Source organism: Passer domesticus, chromosome 6, assembly GCF_036417665.1.
Source record: "Passer domesticus isolate bPasDom1 chromosome 6, bPasDom1.hap1, whole genome shotgun sequence".
In the NCBI taxonomy this organism is placed as follows: Eukaryota; Metazoa; Chordata; class Aves; order Passeriformes; family Passeridae; genus Passer; species Passer domesticus.
In genome coordinates, this window is record NC_087479.1 from 15,372,979 (window position 1) to 15,394,738 (window position 21,760).

Genomic DNA, 21,760 nt, shown 5'->3' on the forward strand with positions numbered 1-21,760 from the left:
CAAACAGTGTGGAATGAACTGGTGTCACTGCCATGACAAGAAGCACCAATTTACTCAGCTACCCAGGGAAATTTGTCTATGGAGTTGAGACTTCCTAGATATGTGAGAATAGCAAACTCTTTATTCTTTCATCTGTGTAAATAATTGAAGCCCTCTGTCTCTGGAGGGCTTTTCTCTTGTTTTCATGCATTGCTGAAGAAGAGCTCTGACAGTGTAATCATAAGCATACAGAGCTTGTCAATGATGTATGAGACTTTCCTTGCAATGCACTGTTTGTCTCATGCCCTTGGGAGCAGAGGGGAAAGTTTTGGGGAGAAGAGATGGGAAAGTTCTGTTTCCTCTCTCACATGAGGAGATGCATCTTTGGGGTTAATGTGACATCTGAAAAATAAAAATTTTATGACAGTTCTTTGTAAGGCAGGCTGAAAAAAGGAACTGAACAAAGGTAAGCATACCCTCATTTCTTTCCTGTAATGTTTTAAATCAGACTCTTACATTATAAAAAGGAAACTTGTATTGGTTTTGCATCCTGAAGGGCTTGAAGACCAGGCAAGCCTTTTCTGAATCTTCTGATGCAGTTCTGTTTCCATGTCATTAACAAAATCAAGTCTGGATCCTGACAACAGAGCTCAGCATCTCCCTGTCTGAATCTGCTTGAGTTTTGGCAATTTCTAATTCTGTGAGATCATGAGGAGAACCAAGTTGGGGGACAGTGAAAGTATTGTTACTTCATTTCTATCATTGCTATGAAGTTTTTCAGCTGCTTCTGTTTCCTTGTGTTTAACCCAGCTCTCATACTCCCAGCCCACTGTCTTGCCAAGTCTCCCCAGGATGGAGCATGGCACTTGCTGCTTTCATAGAATCATAAAACCTAATTCCACCATGCCCAATAGCAAAGTGCCACATCCACTTGTTTTTTGCACACTCCAGGGGTGCTGACTGCACCACTTCCCTGGAGACCCTGTTCCAATACTTAATGGTTCATGTTTGCTTGTGGGACATGCTCTGGGGCTGGTTTTCTGCAGCCTCCTATGTGCTCTGCATGAACTCTCAATGCTTAAATCTAGTGATGCTGCACCCCCACAGGAACTAATGCAGAGCTTGGACTCTAAAAATATCTCAGTGTCTTAAAAAGAACACTTGTCTAGAGCTCTGAAAGCTCTTGTGGCTGCGTGTTTTGCCTTGTCATTATCTTACCAGGATACCCTGAGTCTTCTAGCTAGAGGAAAAACCTTATATTTGCTTTAGCTAATTTAAAAAATTGTTAAATCTATAACTGAAAGATATTACCATTTAGCAGCCCCACTCCTATGTGAATGAAGTTACTGCAGAAAGAGGATAGTAAAGTGGAATGTTTTCTCTGTCTCTGATTTGTATGTGTACTACTGGTGCATATTAGACATGAAGACTTTTACATCAAGTCCATATGGGCAGTGTAATCTTAGTGTTTATCAGATATGTAGTAGCAAATGTTTTCTTTAATGCTGTGCTGGCACAGCAGTTATACTAAGGCCTGTAACCAGTAATCTTGTGTTTTGTGGCAGCTTATGTCTGCTGAAATACCCATCATTAAAGGACTTATTAAGCCTATTTAAGCTGTCAAAGCAACTTCCAAATAGTTTAATAAAAGCACGACTTCAGCAGAGTGGTGGTAGGCTTCAAGCTGATACTGAGCAACCAGTACTACCTAACAGAAAAGTGAAACAATAGCTTCTGAACTTTCTTTATTTTCTGAATGCATGGGGCCAGTTGATCTCATCCCTGCCACAGAGTTCCTGCTCTGTCATACTCTATAAAGAAAAGGAAGAGTCCCTGCAGCTTAAGGCATCTGCTGAGGAGATCGTTTGGACAGGATCTCATGTATTAGACAAGAGTTTCCTGACATTCCCCATGCCTTTTCTTTCCTCCTCTCTATGTTAATAAGACAGTAAATTAGCAGAGCAGAAGCTGGAGTGGTGCCTTGCCATATGCCAGCAGCCCAGGCACAGGGCTGGCCATGTGGCACAGGGGAGGTAATTCACACCTTCCTGAGAGAGAGCCGGGTACCCCACACTTACTGCAATTAGTGTGGATCAGCTCCCTGAGGGGACAGGAGATAGGGAAGGGAGACTTTTTCACAGCCTCACCTCACACAGCCTGACAAAAGCAGGAAAATGTGGTAAGAAATGCTGTGCTTTCCTGGGTGTTGAAACACTCTCTGCTATGTCCTCTGCTAGCCGGATGTGTTTTTTGGGTGCCTGAGCTATTCCAGACTTTTTGATGAATGGTTTGGTGAAAGAGGGAGCTCAGAAGACATGAAATGAATGACTGATGATATAGCAAGCAGCAGTCTGTAAATAATGCCCAACAGTCACTGCAGAAAAGTAGGATGTTGTCAGTGGTCATAGGTTTGGGAAGTAGAAGGGAGGCAAAAGACAGAAGGGCTCTCTTTAGGAAAATCATCCTAGTTCTGTAGCCCTCTACAGATTCCCTCTATAGCCCATTCTGACACTCAGGACGGTGTTTGATACTGTTCTGGCCTGTGAGAGATTTTCTATTTCAGCTTCTTTTGTGAAAGGTATTGAAATGCTTCAGTGTTTTCTCAAATCAGTCATAAGCTCCTCCTGGGGTTGGCCTCCCAGAGTGAGTAAGAAAGAAGAAAATAATCTGTCACTCCTGTGGCAAGTTTATTGGCCTGGGGAAGCAAGTGAATAAGAGCTGCTGTGCTTCCTTGCATTGGAGTTCAGCAGCTCTTGCTGTGAAACTGGAAGAAATTGTAGCCAGTTTCCAGAGCAACCAGCTTTAGATGGTACAAACTGCCAAATTTCTGTAGGTGAGAGCTGCACATGCAGAACATAAATACAAAACCTGGCTTGGAAAAGCAGAACACGCACTACAAAGTATGGGCTTTAGTACCACTGGGCTAATTAAGGGTCTGATTATTTTTTATTATTGATGTGATTATATCAGTCTAATCACTTGTGTGGATTTTTTTTAGAAGTAAAGTTTCTTTTTCTTTACTCATGGCAATATCTGTAGCAGTATAATCTGACAGGTGTTATGGAATTACACACACTGGCCATATTAACAGGGTCCAGCTCTAGATTTCACTGACTAATGTCACATCCAAGGGAAGGTTTCCAGTTCCTCTTTTGTTAGTTACAGGTTACAGCTGTGTGCTTCTGGAGAGGGACCCCTTGCCCAGACCATGCCCCTCAGTTACACCCATACTAACCATCCCCCAATCTACACTTCTCTTCATTCTGCTCAGTGATCTCTCAATTTCATATAGTTTTCAGTGTTGCTGGACTGGCCCTTCTTAAGTTACCTCATTCTCTTGGAATTGTCTCCTTTGTCTTTGCATTCTAGAAAACAAAAGGAACCAAAACATCTATACAATGAAGAGTTTAATTCTAGTATCTTAAGGTATAGAAGACAGCCCAATAATAAAATTATTTGAAACCATCTGTCTTGTGCCTTTTTTTCTTGTATATGTTTTTGTGTCCCTGGTATAAATTTGGTTCCTCTCCATCTAAGGGTCATAGCAGAGACAGGGGTGGCAGATACAGCTAAGTGCCTGCCAAACACTATTTCTGCTGGTGGCAGGTATTTCTAATAGCCTATTCCTAAAGGCCATTTCCAAGCTACCTGACCACAAGTAATTTTATTTTTGAGAATCTTATTCATTTTTTTCCCCCTCTCCTGAGGACTGTGACTGATACTGAATGTTTAGTTGTCACCGTGTTCCAAAAATTTTATAGATGTTGTTTAGTATTCCTGCTGGAAAGTGAGAACCTCTAGCAGATTCCATGTTTTCAGGTATTCCATATCTGGTAAGAATGTTTTAATCACTCCCACAGTAACAGTTTTCCTGGTGGGAAAAGCTTCTATCCAAGTTGATCCATGATTAGCAGTGCTCATAAGAGGCATGTCAGCATAACCAGTTTGAAAATGGGAAAAACAAATATGATCATGCTTCAATCTCTGTGTTTTGTGTGGGACAACTTTTAATGTGTGGGACAAGAAATCACAACACTTTTCATTGCCATATATATTCTGGGGACTGCCCACATTTTTTCAACCTGGTTAACAATTGCCATCATCTCTCCATGTATTTTATCATGAAACCACTTAGCCAAACTCATTACTTTCTTGGTAGAATAAGTTATTTCCCAATAGTCCAAATTCCAGTTTCGTCTTTCACAGCCTCCCAACTTTCCAGTCAAGCCCATTCGTCCTGAATAACCTCGGCATACATTTGGGCTGGATTACTGATCATCAGCAGAGGTAGTTATTATGGTGGCACAGTCATTATAGGTTGTTGGACAGCAGTTTTAGTTGCTTTATCTGCCAGTTCATTATTTGTTCTGCTTTTGCTGGACCCTTTGATTTGGGCTGGACAGCGCACTACAGGAAGCTGAATAGCTTCCAAGAGCATTCAGATTCCAGTTCCATTAGAAATATACTTTTTTTCTGTGGTAAGGAACCTTCATTTTTTCTATAGCATACCCATTGCATGACACTCTCCAAAAACTCACAATAAGAATAAACACTGCTGATGTCCCCACTAGGCTGTTCATGCTAACACAGCTAATTCATCAAAGCTTGTAGAAGTTCTGCTTCCAGTATCTCTGGCTTTTTCACCGCTGCATAGCCTACGTATTATTTTCCATTAATGCAGCATAAAGATCTGCCCATGATAAGGGTTAGATTTGAGTTCTCTAGAAGCTGATCCAGCAGATCTTCCTGTGTGCAGTAGGAGTGAAACACAGCCTTAGTACAATCACGACAGGGCCCATCATCATAAGGAGCAGGCAGTAAAGTTGCTGGATTCAAAACACTACATCTCTTTAAAATAACATTATTCTCATTTAAGATAATGAAATTATTTTAAATCATAGTGCTGTGCCGCTTGTGGGGACAATGCTTGCAACGTAGCATGTTGCTTCAAAATCAGTTTTACTTCACGGGGAGCATTCAGGCTTGAGGGGCGAGCCGGGGGTGATGCTCTGCTGCTCTCCGTGACGGTCGCGGCTCCCGAGGCTGCGCTCCCGCGGAGTTTATCCCGCGCAGGACCCGGCGCGGAGCCACGCGGCGGCGGTGCGGCCGCGCTCCGGAGGCGCGGCTGCGCCCGCTGCTGCCTTGCTCTCACACTTCGCTCTGAGGATCTGCAATAATACAGCAACCCCAGGGCAGGAGCAGAAGCTCCTTTTATACTTTGGAAATCCTTTCCGTTGCTCTCCTCTAAGGGATTCCTCTTTCTGGATCCCACTGTATAGTATATACAAAATATTATATATATATATATATATATTTTTTTTTTTTTACTATATATAGAAATATATACTATATATATATTTCTGATCCCCACTGCCTCTGCCTTTGTAGCTTCTCCCCCAATATCCAGTATGCTGCTGTGCCTAAAAATCCACACAATAAAGTCATCTTTAAACAAGCTGAAGAATACAGTAGGAGAGACAGTGAGCTATGGGGGCAGGAAGGTCCATGTTAGTTGTTGATTTTTCCACATAATTGCAAATAGAAGATGGCTGCCTTCTGCTGCAGGGATGGTAAAACCTAGTAGTCCCTAGAGGAACCCCTACCCTAGAACAAGCCCCTCAGTTACACCTGTTCCACCCACTACTCAATCCATACATCCAGTCCTTTAATCCTGGTCAGTGGTCTCTTGATTTCTCATTAGATTTCACGCTTCTTGGGCTGGCTTTCTTCTGAAGTTACCTCATTCTCTTGGAATTGTCTCCTTCCTCCTTGTCCTTATCTTTTTCATTTCACTCACATCTGCTGGACTCTGCTACTTCTGTGTTAGCAGCACTTGTTTTCTCAAAAAAATTTGCTCTCAGTCAGCCCTTGCAGTCAGAGCTTCAAGTGCTTTAGTTACTGGTTCTAAGCAATTAAAGCTAAATGAGTCTATTCAGAAAGAACAGTTAAATGTCTTCTATAATACATGAATAAGGTATAAGGTGCAGTCACTGCTCTTTCTTATCAAGTTATTTCTAAGCTGGCTCAAGTGAGGCCATTTCCATCATCACAGTTCTGAATGACATCACAGTGTGATTTTCTTGGCAAGTTAAAAAAATTGTGAGAATTAATTTGCTGAAATATTTCTCACTAATTTTCTTTATTTTTCTAGATCTCAATATCTCCCAAATTCCAGCTGGGAAAAAAAGTTTCTTGCACATATAGGCAGGTATAAACATGATTGGAAATAATGTCCCTTTCATCATGGAAGTTTTCAAAAGCCTATTTTCTAGTACATTATTCAACTATATATGTGTATATACATGCATATGGTGTGACTTCTTAGCTAATTAAACTACATATTTTTATATAAGAAAAAATTATTATCCTTATCTCCATTCCCCTGGGCATAGTTTGTTTCATTCATTAATAAAATGAAGTATATATTTACCAAATGATAAATGAAAGTGAACTGGAAAAAGTGTTGCCATCACAGATTTCAAAAGAAGCAAGAAAATTTCAATGTTCTATCTCAACTAAATCTGAGCCAAAAAAATGCACCTTCCTTTAAGCCTTGAAATATGATTCCTCTTATTGTCCTACCTTTTTATTCCTATTTTCTACACAAGCACAACAAAAATTACATTGATTTATTGGCAAAAAACTCCAGGAATGAAGACCTGATATTTGGGGTATAAAAACCTTAGGACAGGTTTATCAAGTTGAAATTTAATGTTGTTTTCTTATTTTTAAAATATGATCAGTATGAGCACAAAAATAAACACTGAGTAAATTTATCAGGGACTGTTTAATTAGGAAAAGGTGCTACTATTTCTGTACACAAAAGCACTTTTCTCTACTCAAAAGTCTTGGTGTTACCCATAACCAGGCACAACTTCTTCCTTCAAATAAAGAAAATATTTGCAGTTTACATTATATGACATTCATATTTTACTGCTATGCCTTGTTATTTAAAAACAAAACCAAGTAAAACCAGAAAGCCCTGGACTGGGAAAAGTTTATCTATTTTATATAATTGGAAGCTGTCTCTTATTCCTGTATTTTAATTAGACTATTCCTTACACAGATGGTGAAACCAGAACCCAGTTTATGATGAATTATGGCCTCCCAGAGCTGAGTTACTGTGCAAGAGCAAACAGCCAGACACTGATTCCACTGCTGGGCAATCAAAGCCATAAATTAACCTTTCTGCTCCTTGGTGTACTTATATTTATGACCATTTTATATGCTCTGAAAAGCAAGTCGGGCACTTGCATATATGGCCCTGTTCCCCAGCAGAGGACTAATAGACAGGGCACAGGTACACACAGGGCTGATCAATGTGCCTTGCTCTACACAACAGTCAAAGCAGAGGAGTTAGCAAGAAAGCAGTTCAAGAAAAAATTTCTGTGACCTTGCAATTACTGGAACTTCATGTTCTTTTTCTCTGCTTTATTTTTAAACTATTAGCATAACTTTTCAGATGAGGTAATGTGAAAAGTAAACAGTCATTTAGAAAAAAATTATTAAATATCTTAAAGTGTGCAGAGGGAACTAGATTTGAGTGACAGCTTTATAAGTGGTGCTGGCTAATTCCTGACAGCTCTCATTAGTTACTGATCCAGTACTATTGATACAGCCAGAACCACCAGCTGCAGACCAGGTTCCTGTGTGCTTAACAAGCACGGATCAAAAGGCTGTTCACACCCCCTAAGTCAGAACCTGTTTGGGTGCCAAATCATTTGTCACTTTAAACCCCTGTTTGTTTAGCAGGCTGCTTGGTGTCCAGGGGATAGGCAGGTGTCTTCCTCTGTTAATATTTGGTGACTGGTGAATATTGTGTCTCTGTGTCCTTTGCAGAAAAATTCCATGATCCTTCAAATCTTTTCACAAGTTTTGAAGGCAACCATCAAATTCAAAAGGCTGCTGCTGCTGTGAGTAGTAAACAGGTCTTCTCTCTGCTTTAGCCACTGGTTTTATCCATCCTGGCAAATCTGATAGTATATTTTTCCCTACCCAGCATGGAATTTAAAGTAAATAAAATCTATTTGGTGTTGGACTACAAAGTGCATAACACATTGCAGCAGTGGGTACATTGAGAGGTAAGGCTAGTACAGTGATTAAGTCCTGTACAAATTTCACACAGAGGTCTTTTGTGGACATACTGTTTTGTCTCATGTACAAAACTTAACCAGAGTGATGCTGCTGCACAAGCAGTGGTTATCCTCCATGTGGAATCCTGCCTCCTCCTTGCACAAGGAAAATGAAATCCATTAAGATGGAAGGAAGAACGTTACTCTCCTCTAAGTTCTGCTTCTGCATCTTGCATGTTAAAGTCCCTCACCACTGCCTGTAGTTACCACCCACCTTTCTGCCTTGCTTCCCTGGGCCTTATCACTATCTTTTTATATTTTAGCCTTCCTTATATTTATTTGTTCAGTTATTGCACTAAAACCAAATCTTGCCAAGTGTTGTTGCATTGCAGTGATGGAGAATACAAGAAGAGGTCCTGAAAGATGATAAATACAGCAAAAACATCTGTTATCTCTTGTTAACATGATTTAAAACAAAAATTGCAATAGGACAGTGTTTTTTAAATGTAAATGACAATAGCCAGGGAATTCCTGCTCCAGGTGATGTCTTTTCCTTCAGTGTCTCTCTCTTTCAAGAAAAATGCTCTGCACCTGTCTGTCAGTTCACCTCTGAAAGGAGTCTCTTCCTTAGCCCCTTTCCCAGTATGCAGGAGCATGCTAAGAGAGGGATTAAGCTTGGCCTTTCTCCTGTTAATCCAGCACTAAGGCAATAGCTATTTATATCGCCAGAACCTCCCACATTTTGTCTCCTGGACAGCTGGCACACCTTGAAACGCTGACTGGTGTTCCCATCATCCTCCCACTGGCAATGGCTGTGTTTGTGCTGGTGGCTGCTGCCCTCTGCCAGCACACACCTGTACCTCCCACAGCAAAGAGAACCAAAATGGGGCAGGACTTGGGACAGACCAAAGCACTGACAGAAAAAGAGAAGGGAGAGATTTTCACAGGACAGTTGAGTTTGTTTCAGATCTACAGCATGGCTCCACTAGCCACAGGTGTAGTACAAGTAGAAGAGTTTCCTGGAGTCTTGCTGATTTCTTGAAGTGCCTTTGCTCACATTCTGTCTCATTTTCTGCATCTGTTCATTGTTCCTTGTGTCAAGCAGGTGATCCTCTGGGCAGTTTGTAAGGCAGAGCTGCAGCCTGGTCTGGAGGTGCAGCCACAGCCGTGCTCAGCTTAGCACATTACTCACCGTGGAAGGATGAAATCAGCTGCTCTGCCCATAAACACCACAGTCTGCCTGGGCTGCCTGGTGCTTTTTCTGACCCACTGAAAGCATCACGTGGCAATAAATGTGTCTCAAGCTGCTGCATGTACCAGCTTTGGCATGCTCTTTAGGTTCCCATGAAAACATGAGCACTGTTTGCAGTTTTACTTGGTAGATGACTCTCTGTTTCTGCCTGTGTCAGGCAGTGCTCATCGACGGCTTCTCTGGCCGGGCTGCAAGCCTGCCTGGGCCACTCTCCTGTCTCCTGCAGGAGGCAGCAGGCTCCGTATTTCAGAGTGTACTGTGCAAGCCTCAAAGAAGGACTGTTCTGTAATCTTTAAGCATTTTTGTGTGTTCTGAAGCCATACAGATGTGATGTCAGATAAAATGCTCTTTCCAATCTATTCTATTGGATTGGAAAAATAATTCAAAACTCTAATGTCTTGTTTAAACAGCTAAAAGTAAAATTCAGGCTAAATGAAATGGATGGATTGGGGGGGACGAATTATTCATGCTGGTTTTTTGGGTTTTTTGGTTTTGTTTCTTTTCTTCCCTGTATTGTGAAGTATGATTACCTCTTAGGTGAAAATGTAGGATCACAAAATTGCTTGGGTTGGAAGGGACCTTAAACATCATCTAGTTCCTGCCCTCCTGCCATGGGCAGGGACACCTTTCCACTAGACCAGTACCCAAAGTGCCCTACGAGAAATTTTAGATTAGTTATTAGGAAGAAATTCTTTCCTATGGGGGTGATTGGACAGGGCTTTGAGCAATCCGGTTTAATGGGATGAGTCCCTGCCCATGGCAGAGGGGCTGGAACAAGATGATCTTTAAGGTCTCTTCTGACTCAAACTGTTCCACGAGTCTATGAAATAACTGGCCAGCATTCATCCCTGGTGTTTAATGTCACAGTGGCCGCATGTCTATGGATGCAATGGAGCTTGTGCTGCTTCTGTCTCGGCTGTATCTTCACCCAGCTAAGCTCATTAGCACACAGCCAGCTCACTCCCGACTCCTGCCCGCCCGGGGCTGCTGGGCGGGCAGCGGGCGCTGGGTGGCACCGCCGGGCCGGGAAAGCAAGCTGGGCTCCGGGCCGGGAAAGCAGGATGGTCTCTGGGCCGGGAAAGCAGGCCGGGCTCCGGGCTGGGCTCCGGGCTGGCCGGGCTGCGGGCCGGGAAAGCAGGATGGTCTCTGGGCCGGGAAAGCAGGCCGGGCTCCGGGCCGGGCCTGCCGCGCCCCCTGCCCCGGGCCAAGCCTGGGCCTCTGCGGCCAAAGCGGCCCAAGGGGATGGGGCCAGAGCCATTGCCAACCACCAGCGGCATTCCCTCTGCTCCCTTAGCCTCTGAGAGGTGTCCCTGGCCAAGTTTACCTCTCTAAATCTTCCTGTGTTCGGTTTACAAGTGAAATGAGGAGCATTGGGTATTTGCACTGCCCCTTTTACCTGGCCCAAATCTGCCAATTTTTGGTAATTTGTCTCAGCAACAAAGATGAAGCAGACTGCACTTTAACCTCACGTAAATCCTCAGAATAATTCAGCCATATTTTTCTTGTGTCCTCATGTTGATCTGGTTTAGTCCTGGGGATGACAATGATCACAGTTGTTCTTTATGTCCTCCCCAGTGAGGAAGGCTGAAGGAAACTGGAAAGCTTCTGAGCCAGACAGCAGTGTGAAGCAGGCAGATGTGGGCCCAGACCGCAAGGACCGGCATTTTGTTATCAGATGGATAAACCTGGCTCCTGTCCCAAAGCTGTGGAGACACAGCAGCTCTGGATTGTTTTCCCCATTTGCCTCCTGCCTGAAACAAAGACTGTTTAACTCTCCTCACTTCTGTTCATAAATAGTCTCAGCAGACGCTTCTTGTGGGTTTCTCTTTTGGAAATCTCACTCAGATGTTTCAGTCTTGCACTCTGTAGACTCCTAATTGTGATGCTCTCACAGTCTGAGACCAGCTCTCCATTTGAACCAGTTAGTTGTGTAGATCCTTGTGGGGCAGCAGCAGCGCCATGGGAATCTGGGTGCATGCAGTGGGGCAATCCACAGGCACGAGCAGAGGTGACATTGCTACCCTCTGTTTGGCATTCCCCAAGAGGCTGCAGCAGCTAAATCCGAATTTGCTCAAGTGTATAATGACCTGGGCTAGATTAAATCATGTTCCTCTAGTGGGCAATGGTGAGCATCTGAAGGCAGGAGTCTTGATGGGAGCTGGAAGAAGGTGGTGGGGAACTGTAGGTAAGGAATAGGAGCACCTGGTTGCCACTGTCCAGCAGCCGGAGCTGCCTGGGGCCAGTGCAATTTCATTGCATTTTACACTGCACAGGTTAAAAAAGGTGCAAAGAGGAGGAATGAGACATTTCTGAGTTTTGTTCATTTAATTATCAGAACTCCTGATTTCCACTAGAGGAACTATGTCATGGTGGAATGGGCATGGGCACCATTCTGGCTTTGCAGGTCTGTCACAGAAAGAAAGACCACAGCAGCTCCAAAAATTTGGTTTTCTTATAGAAAAAGGACTTAGTATGGCCTAAATTAAAAAAAAAAATATTTTTTTTTTAAATTTATGTGGTAGTTTACAGTTTTAATTTAATTCCTTCCAAGCATTTTGGTAGAAGAGGAAAAGCCAGGATAAATGTTGCTGAAATAGAATGCTTCATGCAGTGGAAAATTCTGATTTAATTTCTGAAAACATGAAAGATTGCAGTCAAAACAGGAGCTGTCATGCTGCTGAAAAGTCATATTTTACATTTGCAGCTGTCATTCTTGTCTGAAGGCTGAGATCCTGAGGGGACCCCTCAGCTTCCTTTCCCTGGGAGGTGCTGGCCTTGCTATTTGCAGAGACAGGATGATCCTGGCCTCTAGGAAAGCTGGAGGATACAGAGAGCAAAGTGCAGCTCTAGTCTACAGACCCTGTGACTTTCATTTTACAGGTATTTACATAGCTGTTGTACTACCTCAAGGGTCAGTTTCATTTTCTATCCAACTCCACAGTTTCAGAAAGCCCTGTTTACATTCAGAAGCAGTTTCAGCATTAGCAGTGCCTGTTAACAGTTAATGAGTTAATGAGATTCACTCCAGGACTGGTGCACAAACAGCCTTTTCCATGTGCCTGATGCTTTGTCCTCTCTTCTGCACAATGATAAACATGAGAGGAGAGACCCCACAAAGCAGTTTTGGGTGAGGACACTCCAAGTAAAGAGAGAGGGCCAGGAGAAGGACAGAGGCAGCCAGGCAGTGTGGGAAGCATGCAGTCACTTTTAAGTCTTGTTTTTTAAGTCCTAATTAAGTTGATCACATAAGATGTGTTGCTCTCCCTGGTAAATGAAATCTTGCAGAGCACCGTGGCACTGCTTGTCCCTTCCCAACAAATCACGCTGCCCCTCAGCTGACTGAACTGGACAGAGTTACTGGGGTCATGTTTCATATGCACAAACTGTTCTTCAATCATTTGTCTCAACACATCAGCAACAGGAGCACCTGCCTTCCTCAGGTCTTTAAACACATTCTTATATTCTTCTTTATTTTACTGTACAACTTAATTTGCAGCTAGTGATCTCCTGACTTGGTCCTGGTTGGTTGTACAGGGGATGTCTTTTAAAGGTTTCTAAGCTGTGAACTGAGCTTTGATAATTCCTAGTTATCAAATAATATCAGCTTCCAAATACTATTGAACTGAGCCTTTGACACCAAAGGAAAATCCATGTCCTTCTCCAAATGAGCACAGGTGATGTGGTTTCAGTGATTTTGTTTGGGATTTTCTTTATATCGGTACAAACCATAGCAGTACAGGTTCATTCTGGTCATTGGCCATACAGCAGCACTATATGTAGTAACTATGGCATCATAAAATCATTCAAAAATCTGAAGTGTGGAACTTCACAGAATCTGGGGGGACTGAGTTGGGTTGAGGGAAGTGATTCTCCCTCTCTGCTCCATTCTCTTGAGACCCTACTTGGAGTACTGCAATCAGCTCTGGGCCCCCAGCACCAGAAGGACATAGACCTGTTGGAGCAAGTCCAGAGGAGGGACACAAAGCTGATCAAGAAGGCTGGAGCACCTCTCCTATGAAGACAGGCTGAGAGAGTTCAGCCCAAGCATTTTTCAGACTGGAGAAGCCAAGAATCTGGGGAGACTTTATACCTTCCAGTACCTAAAGGAGCTCAAGAAAGCTGGAGAGGAGCTTTTTACAAGGGCTTGTAGGGATAGGATGATGGCTTTAAACTGAAAGAGGTCAGGATTAGATTAGACATAGAGCAGAAATTAAACCCTATGAGGCTGGTGAGGCTGTGAAACAGGTTTTCCAGAGAAGCTGTGGATTCCCCATCTCTGGAAGTGTTCAAGGCCAGGTTGGATGGGACTTTGAGCAACCTGGTGGAAGGAAGTGGAAGGTGTCCCTACCTATGGCACAGGGAGTTAAAACTAGATAATATTTAAGGTCCCTTCCAACTAATTTCATATCATTCTATGAATTAACTTCTACATCACACTTTTTTGAAAGAAGCAATTGCTATTAATTTGGACTGACTGAATGTGGGGCTGTGGTACAATTGGAGAAAAGGTGTTACTTTCATCCTCTGTGTGATCAGAAGAAATTTCATTCCATATCATTCAGTGCAGCCCAGTGAGCAGCCCAGGTTTGCCCAGCCCACTATCCCAGCCTTTGGATGAAGAGCCATCTTTACCACACCCCTGCTGGACAGCATGGGGGGACCAGAGACAAGCCTTCACAACAAGTGCCTGTCCAGGCCCCTGTCATCAGACTGAGAGGCCAAATGACATCTCATGGCAGTGCCTGGGCAAAAGCAAGGTGGAGGCAGTCACAAGCCCTGCTTCTGCAGCTACCCAGGGAGCAGCTCAGGATTCATGAAGTGAGAGCAGAGCAGGATCTGCAGTGGTGGAACATCTTGGAGAGCATGTGTGAATCTGCACTCTGCTCTGGACACAGATCCACACCTGCCAGCCAAGGCACCAGTGTAAGCTCTTACCACCGCTTGCCTACCTATCCTAAAAGCTGGCATCCTTGGCAGCAGTACCACTCTTTGTTGAGTTTGGCAGTAAGCATGTAGCACTCAGCTGCTGTCCCACAGGGCTTTTACTAGCTGGGGATAATTTTTTGTGACTCAAGGAGGGCTGGTCTTGACAAGTGGTTTGATGCTAGAGTTATTAAAGCTGATGCTACCTTTGGACTGAGACAAAAGACAAGGAGTTTGATGCTAGATCTGAAAGAACTCTGCTGCTTGCAATGAGTGCCTCCAGCTTCATCTGCTGGTGAGTCACTTGGGAGTGTCTAATTCCATGACTCTTAGGAAACAAAACTTCACCAAACAGCTCTTCAGTTTACAGTGGTGTGAGGGAGAACTCAAGGGCTTGGTTCCCTGCAGCCTGGTGCAAAGCAGTGTCAGATTCTTCCTTTCCAGTTTGGTCGGGTTTTCTAGCAAGCTTGCCCTAGTGCAGAGATTTGGCAGCTTGCAGAAAAACTGAATGGAGCATGCTGTTATGCTGCTGAAATCCTGGGTGAGGTATTCACCAGGCATAAGCCAGTAGAGCCCCTGTGTTTCATAGGGAGTGAATAATTCCTCATACATAGTGATGGATGCTGTGATAACATAACGCAGCGTGTGTTACTGGCTACTACCAAAGTACTGTCATGAGATCAGTAATTCTGGGCTTGCATCTTTCCCTTTCTTGTTCCTCCCTTGTTATTCACATCTTCTCACCCTCGAGAGCCTCTGGTCCTGCTGCCCTCCTCTCTCTTCCCCCCCTGAGCTGAGGAGCCCCCCATAGTAAATGTTATCAAGCAGGGAGTGTAGGAAGGAGGATGGGCAAAAGAGAATTGCACCCCACTCTCCTTTTGTGGATTCTGGTGCTCTTGGAGATACTGGCTTGTGTCAGCCTTTGAATAATGGACTGGGAAGGGCACTGTGTTCACTGAGGGAGAGGGATGAGGGCCAGTTTCAGCACAGCCTTGTTCAACTCCAGGTTTGAGGAAGTTTCAAGGTAATAATGTGAATCCAATGAGCAAAGTGAGCTAGTGAGGAGATAGTGTGGGGAAACAAAGAGGCCAAAAACCTCTGAACCTCACTGGCCTCAGCCTGAAAAGATTCTGGAGTACCATGATGTGGTATTCAACTGTGCATGATTCCAGTAACACCTTCTTTTTCCCGGAGAAGAAGGAATTAAAATGAGGGGTCCTGCACTAATTTCAAAGTGGATGCCCTGAATCAGAGTGCACCAAAATGTACATTAGTCCCACTGATTCTCATCATGATCAGCATAATGCCAATATTTTCTATTACCAGTGTGTTTCCATTCTGCAGCATTTAAATCTACTTTTACCAAGTTGGATATATAGAGAAAATAAATTAAAAGACCATTAGAATAAGAACTAGTTAAGAAAATCAGTTAGCCTAATGCTGATGTTCTCAATTTTAAAAGCAGCAGTACATTCATCTAAAATAGTGCCGTGTGGATGCTTTCCACTTTTTCTCACCACATTGTATTATTCCATCACTACCCACTGGTAACTTGTCTTGTGCCTTCTTTCTAGCATCTTGCACAGAGTCTGGTCTCCAACACCAAATGGTAACATTCTGGATTCATCTGTCTGTGTCACTAAGTGTACAATATGATTTTTTTCAGAAGTAAATTCTAGTGATGAATAGGAGAGGAATACTCTTCAGGAAACCATTAATTTCTCTAAGTACCCTCCTAACCTAAAGTACTGGAGTTACAGTTCTGCTCTCCTCAGCCTGTGCCTTCACCATACTTATTGTCATGGGGCTGTGCTGTCCCTTGGCAGGCACATGCTGTAGCCCAGAATGCAGGAAGAGTGAATCACAGTAAGTGAAGGGTCTCTTTATGTACACTATTAACTAGTCCTGACTAGTTAACTGGGACTATTTATTGTTATTAGCATATTTTACCGTTAAGATTTCTTACTATGAAATGCATGTACACACAGACAAGGTCCATAATCTGAGATTTGAGACCATAAAGCTAAGCTGATTTCCTCCTTCCTCTTTATTTTCGCAAGGTAAAATAATTGGTCTTGTCCCAATAGGGCCAGGATTTCAAGTGAAGATTGAGAGACCCAATGCAAGGTTCAGAGTAAGACCCAAAGGAGTAACATCTTGGGAACTGTCTGGATGCAATTCTTTGCCCTTTCCTCTGACCAAGCACATCTCCATGTCTCTGTTATCTCTCTGTTAAAACAGGATTATTCTGCTAAACAAAGGGCTTTGGAAAAGGCTGGAGAAAACTCTTGAAATACTGATGGAAAAACCATGGTACTTCTCACTTTCTAGAAATGTCCATATATAGCTAAACTTAGGCAGTCTCCAAGTGGATTTATTTATTCTAGCAGATTGCATGCTCTATGGCTTTCTCTAACACTACTCTGCTCCCCAGGTTTACATTCACAGAGGCTGAATCCTGAAAAATCAGTTTTGAAGAGCATGTTGTGACACATCTCAGCCAAAAAGTACAAGTGTCCCTGTCCTGGTTTTATGGCCTGTCTGCTGTCAGATCACCTAAAAGGAGCTGAATCCACCAGCACTGTTAGTGTTGCAGACTGGCAGCAAGATGAGACTCGTAACGGGCTTAGTGCAATGTGCTGCTGGTGATATGTAGCTCTTTTTAGCACATTTCCCCTGGCATTTCTGTTGCTTAATGTATCAATTAATTTTCAGAGAAAGAGCAAGAACTGGAGAAATATTGCTCTTTGTGAGTAAATCGAAGCATGGCATTATGTCACCTTTTCCCAGTCTCTTTGTAGCTTTGCTGGTAGAGCAGAGAGACAGTTTGGAGCCCCTTGTTCTTGCTGTTTGTACTCCTGCTGTCATCAGCAATGCTGCTAATCTGAGGGTTACTGCAGCTGCCAGAGTGCTTTGGTGGGCAGGGCAATTCCCTGGAGGTTTAGCTGACACTGGGGTGTGTTTAGTCCTCATGAAGGAGTGCCACAGACATGCCAAACTCAAAGTTTGTTGCTTACCTGCCTCATATTCAGGCTTGATGAACACCCCACATCCTTGCCAGGGCTGCTTATGGTGGGGTGTCTGACAGCAGCCTGAGTTTCTCCTGATTCTGCCCCAGCACAAAAGCCCTGTGTGAATTTCTGCCCCCTGCAGAGAGTTGAGGATTGCCAAGTTCCCAGAAAAGGCCATTCTTCCCATGCTGACAGAGCAGGGCTTCAGCCCTGTACAGATCCCTTTGGGAGAGCTTCTCTTGCTTCTGGCAGCTAGCCAATGACACTTCTGCTTTTGTCCCTGTCTCCATTTCCTCCCTGTGACTCTGGCTGGCCTCATGCAACCTGCTCACCTGCTGCTATAATGACCTTTCTCCTGGGTGGTGTGTAGCTCCAGCTCTTTGGTTTTTCAACAAGATGCTGCCCTTCTTGTGGAATGGGAAAAGTCACTCATCAGCCCCTGGATGAAGAGAGCAGCAAGCTGACCCACTCTTGTGCCTCTCATTTGTGAGTGACTGCTGGCTCTGGCAGCTTCCAGGTACCAAATGGATTTCTCAGTGACTCCAAGAGTCCTTGCAAATGTGCCAATCCTGCCCTGGGGCTGGGCAGGGATGAGCATAGGCTGGGCTGCTCCGCGAACACCAGGGCTCTGCACAGGGTGGTGCAGCTCTGTCCTTTTGGCAGGACCAGCTCTTTCTCTCTCTGTCAATACCAAAATGAACCTCGAGCAGCTCTGGCATCAGCACTCAGCCATTGCTGAGCAGAAAGGTCAGTGATGAGATTAGTGCCACCCAGACAAAGCTGGGCACCTCTGGAGCCTTACTGGGACCTGGTCTTTCTTTCCCAGCGAGCACATTGTTTCTCAATTTATCCCAATTGAAATAATAAATAAGGATGATTGATTGAACCAAAAATATCATAAGTATTCTTTTAATCATAGAAATCAACCTCAGTAGCAACATTTTGTAAACACATGTTCAAAATAGGCTTCAGTCACCATGTTTGTGTATCACCATGGCCTGGATTGCACTTGGCCTCCTTCCAGGAACCCACTTGATATCCATGAGAGATTCCAACAGGGATGGTGTCCAGACTGTGCAGTGGCCACTGACACCGCTCGTTTGACAAAAGGGATTCTTTTTCTTCCCTGTTCAAATGAGGGAGATATATTTTATATTTATGGTTAGCAATAGCTGGAGAACTGTTCCCCTGTTCAGCTGTTACATGTGAGTCTAAAGAATTTTTGCAAGAAGATGAAATTCAGCACCACTAAGCGTTGGATTTTTAGGTGGTGTGACTCGACCTAAATACCACCTTATAAACCATAAATAACCTGTTTAATAACATTACAATTTTTGTGGTATCATGTTCCCATGGCTTGGCTTCAGGGTCGTGCTATTTTTGTGGTCATGGTATTTTTGTGGTCATCTGACAGGATGACTTAATTCTTTGTCAAGATCAGGTTTGTAGGTGAGTCTTGTGTTTCCTGATGGTTCCCAAACATTCCAAATAATCAGTAAAGGACAGAGAGAGATTAAACACAAAGTGGATAGAGGTGCCACCTACCATCTATCACATGTACATGATGGTTCTTTCATGGCAGGGTAGGAGCCAAATCCTACTGATGTACAGATTTCTTCCTGCAGGACTCTCATGGACCTCTCAGGAAGAGACTGCACTTTACAAATTTAAAGAAGGACCAGGACCTCTACATAACAACCTAATCTCACTTTCGGGGAGTGCATGTAGTAGTGGGAAGCGATTCAAGATGACTGATTAGGAGCACTTGTATCTCAGCTCTCAGTTTGCTCCGCTCTACTGCATCTGAAGGTCATCTCAGAACAGTGAAGAACTCCAAAAATGGAAATTGGGAGTGATTTGTGCTTGCACGTTTTTAAATGTGGGAGTTCACATTTTCAGGTGCAACTGCAGGTTTCCCTGCTACTTTGAAGAGGCTTGAAATAGACTCCTGAGGAAAAAAATCCACATTGTTTTCTTTCCCACCCCCACCTCAACAAGGGAAATTCTACTTAACCTGCTGAGTCCAAAGCATGAGCTAGATTGAGAGGTGAGAAAATTATGTAAAGTTCCTGTGCTTGTGAAAGTCTGATAAAAGGAAACAACCCTGATCTGCTCATAGAATGTGAAAGGTAAGAAAACAAGGCAGGTGAAGTGATTTCATGTTAAAGTTTTGTCAGGGAAATGAGTGGTTTCAACTTCTAATCTCAGGGAACTTAATCTCTGTAAACATGGTGATAAGGACAGAAGGGAGGAAAACTCTCTCCCAAGTAAAATGTTGCTCCGGCAATAGAGAATTAATACAGTGGGACTCAATAGTGATCCAACAAGGAAATCAATCCATTGTGAGACTTCACACTAATGAGTGAAATGGGTTTTTAAGAAGAATTGTTTGGTTTGGATTGTAGCTTGGTTTTTGTAGGTTGGGTTTTTTTGTTGTTTTGGGTTTTTTTAATGTCTGCATGGGTACTTCGTGTCCTTTAAATAGGCCACACCTTCAAACAGACTTGGCCTGACAGTGAAAGCAAGACAGTGACTTTTCATAGCTCAGGGTCTAAATGTTGCCAAGAGATGAACTATTTATAAGCTTAACACCTGACTAGGTGCTAAATAACTCTGGCTGATAAAGCTTTTGGTGCAAAATTATCACTCCAGATTAAGACTGGACTGGACACCCAAAGACCTGGAATGCTAGAAATTATTCAGGTAGGATTTAAGATGCATTTTAAAAGGTGTATTTAATGTATCTTCTCTAAGATTGTATAATTCAGTAAGATTATGGAGTTTAATAATGACGGACAGGTGTTTTACCTGTAAACAACACAACAGGGAATTTATTTGAAAGAAAATCACCTAAGTGTTTAAATACAGCATTAAACCACAAATGGATTTATCTACACCCAAGTAGCCTTCTGCAAGCTGGATCTGTGTTTAACTGACTCCACTGGATGGTGGCCCTCTCATTCTTACATAAATATTCCCCTGACCCCAGTATATTTGTTATAAAAGCAAGAGAAAAAAATATATTAAAGCTTGTTGGACTGATTTGCTTGCTTGGAGAAGCTGACAGAGCATAGTTGACCTTAGATGTGATGGGGAGGGGCCAGGGAGCAGGACTGTTTTCATTTTATAGTGTAATAAAAGTTTAAACATATCACAACCCTCTTGCGTGGGGCTACAGAGGTCACAACCAATTTACTGAAAAACACTGAGCAATAAAACAGTCTGGAGCCTCTTCTACTGCAGCTCTAATCCCCTAATAAAGAAGTGGAAATAATCAGACTGTGTCATTCACAAAAGGGCAGAAGTAGAATTTCAGGGCTGTCTCCCATCCACAGTTCTCCCATGCAAGCATGTGCTGCAGAGCCATTTTAGGGCAAGATTCACAGTCACCTGGAGCAAGGGAATCCAAGCATAGTCAAAACCCAAGTCCTGAGGCCTGAAGATCTGCCTGTATGGTCTGAGAAAAGTGCTGAGCAAGGCCATATATAGGTTGCAATTTGTCCAAGCAGTTTTCTTCAGGTTGGCCTCACCTGAGTGTTGCATCGTTGTGTAGAGCCAGGAGAAAAAGAACTAACAGCCAACAATGGAAATGGGAGGTCAGAAGGAATGGAAACAGCCAACAATGGAAAGGGGGTCAGAAGGCTCAGGATGCTTATAGTCACTTTGAGTCCAGCCTGTGCTTGCAGGGATAATGTGGTGTAGCCATCCAAGCAGCACTGGCCACTTCTGCAGGCTCAGCAGACCTGTGGTAAATGGCTGGAGTTGCAGCTCTAAGAGCTCCCTGTGCAAGAGGCATGCTTTAGAGCCCACCTTCAAAAGCAAACTCAGCAAGGCAGAAATGAACCAGACACTTTGTGAATCCTTTCAGCAACTTCATGTTATCTTGGTCCAACCCAGTTCCTGAGTGCACACCATCAATTAACTGTGATGCTGCTGAGCTGCACTATGCAGTCCTGCCTTTCTTCCCAAGCACAGGTGTATTGGTAAGCTGAAGAATTCTGTCCCTCGTGCTGGTGTCAGCTGGAGGAGTTTGTGCTCCTAGTTCCCAGCCATGAGGCAATGAGATCCCAGGGTCAAACTGGGCTGCTGCTGTCACTGAAGGGATTTGTGTCTCTCACCCTCTACCTGGCCCAGGCCGTGCTGACCAGGCACAGAGGCTCAGCCCATGGAATGGGTCTGAGTGGCTCCCTGCTGTTCCTGCCATCAGCTGCCAGGTGCACCCAGCACAGCCCCGCACAGCTGATTGCTGGTAACCAGACCCAGCTCAGCAGCAAACCCGGCACTGCCCGTTGCTGTTATTACAGTAAAGGAGACAGCAGGTGCCTTGGAGTAACACTATCAGGCAATTTGTCACTGTTTTTCAGCAGGAAATCCTTCATATACTTTGTATCTAGCAATTTTCCTCTCTAGCTGTTGCAGCCTGCAAAGAAAATGGAGAAACACACAAGACAATTCTAGAAGAGTTAGTTCAAACAGTAAGAATGAAAAGTGTTGTTATAGGGACCTTTTGTTGTCAAAGGAGC

At 43.6% G+C, this 21,760-nt stretch overlaps 1 long non-coding RNA gene across 1 annotated transcript; it reads left to right on the forward strand.

Annotated features, from left to right (window-relative positions):
• Positions 1–10,533: 10,533 nt before the first annotated feature.
• Positions 10,534–20,119, forward strand: LOC135302703 (uncharacterized). Its single transcript, XR_010364265.1, has 2 exons — positions 10,534–12,183; positions 18,863–20,119. It is a non-coding gene; the product is annotated as an uncharacterized LOC135302703 (long non-coding RNA).
• The last annotated feature ends 1,641 nt before the right edge of the window (positions 20,120–21,760 follow it).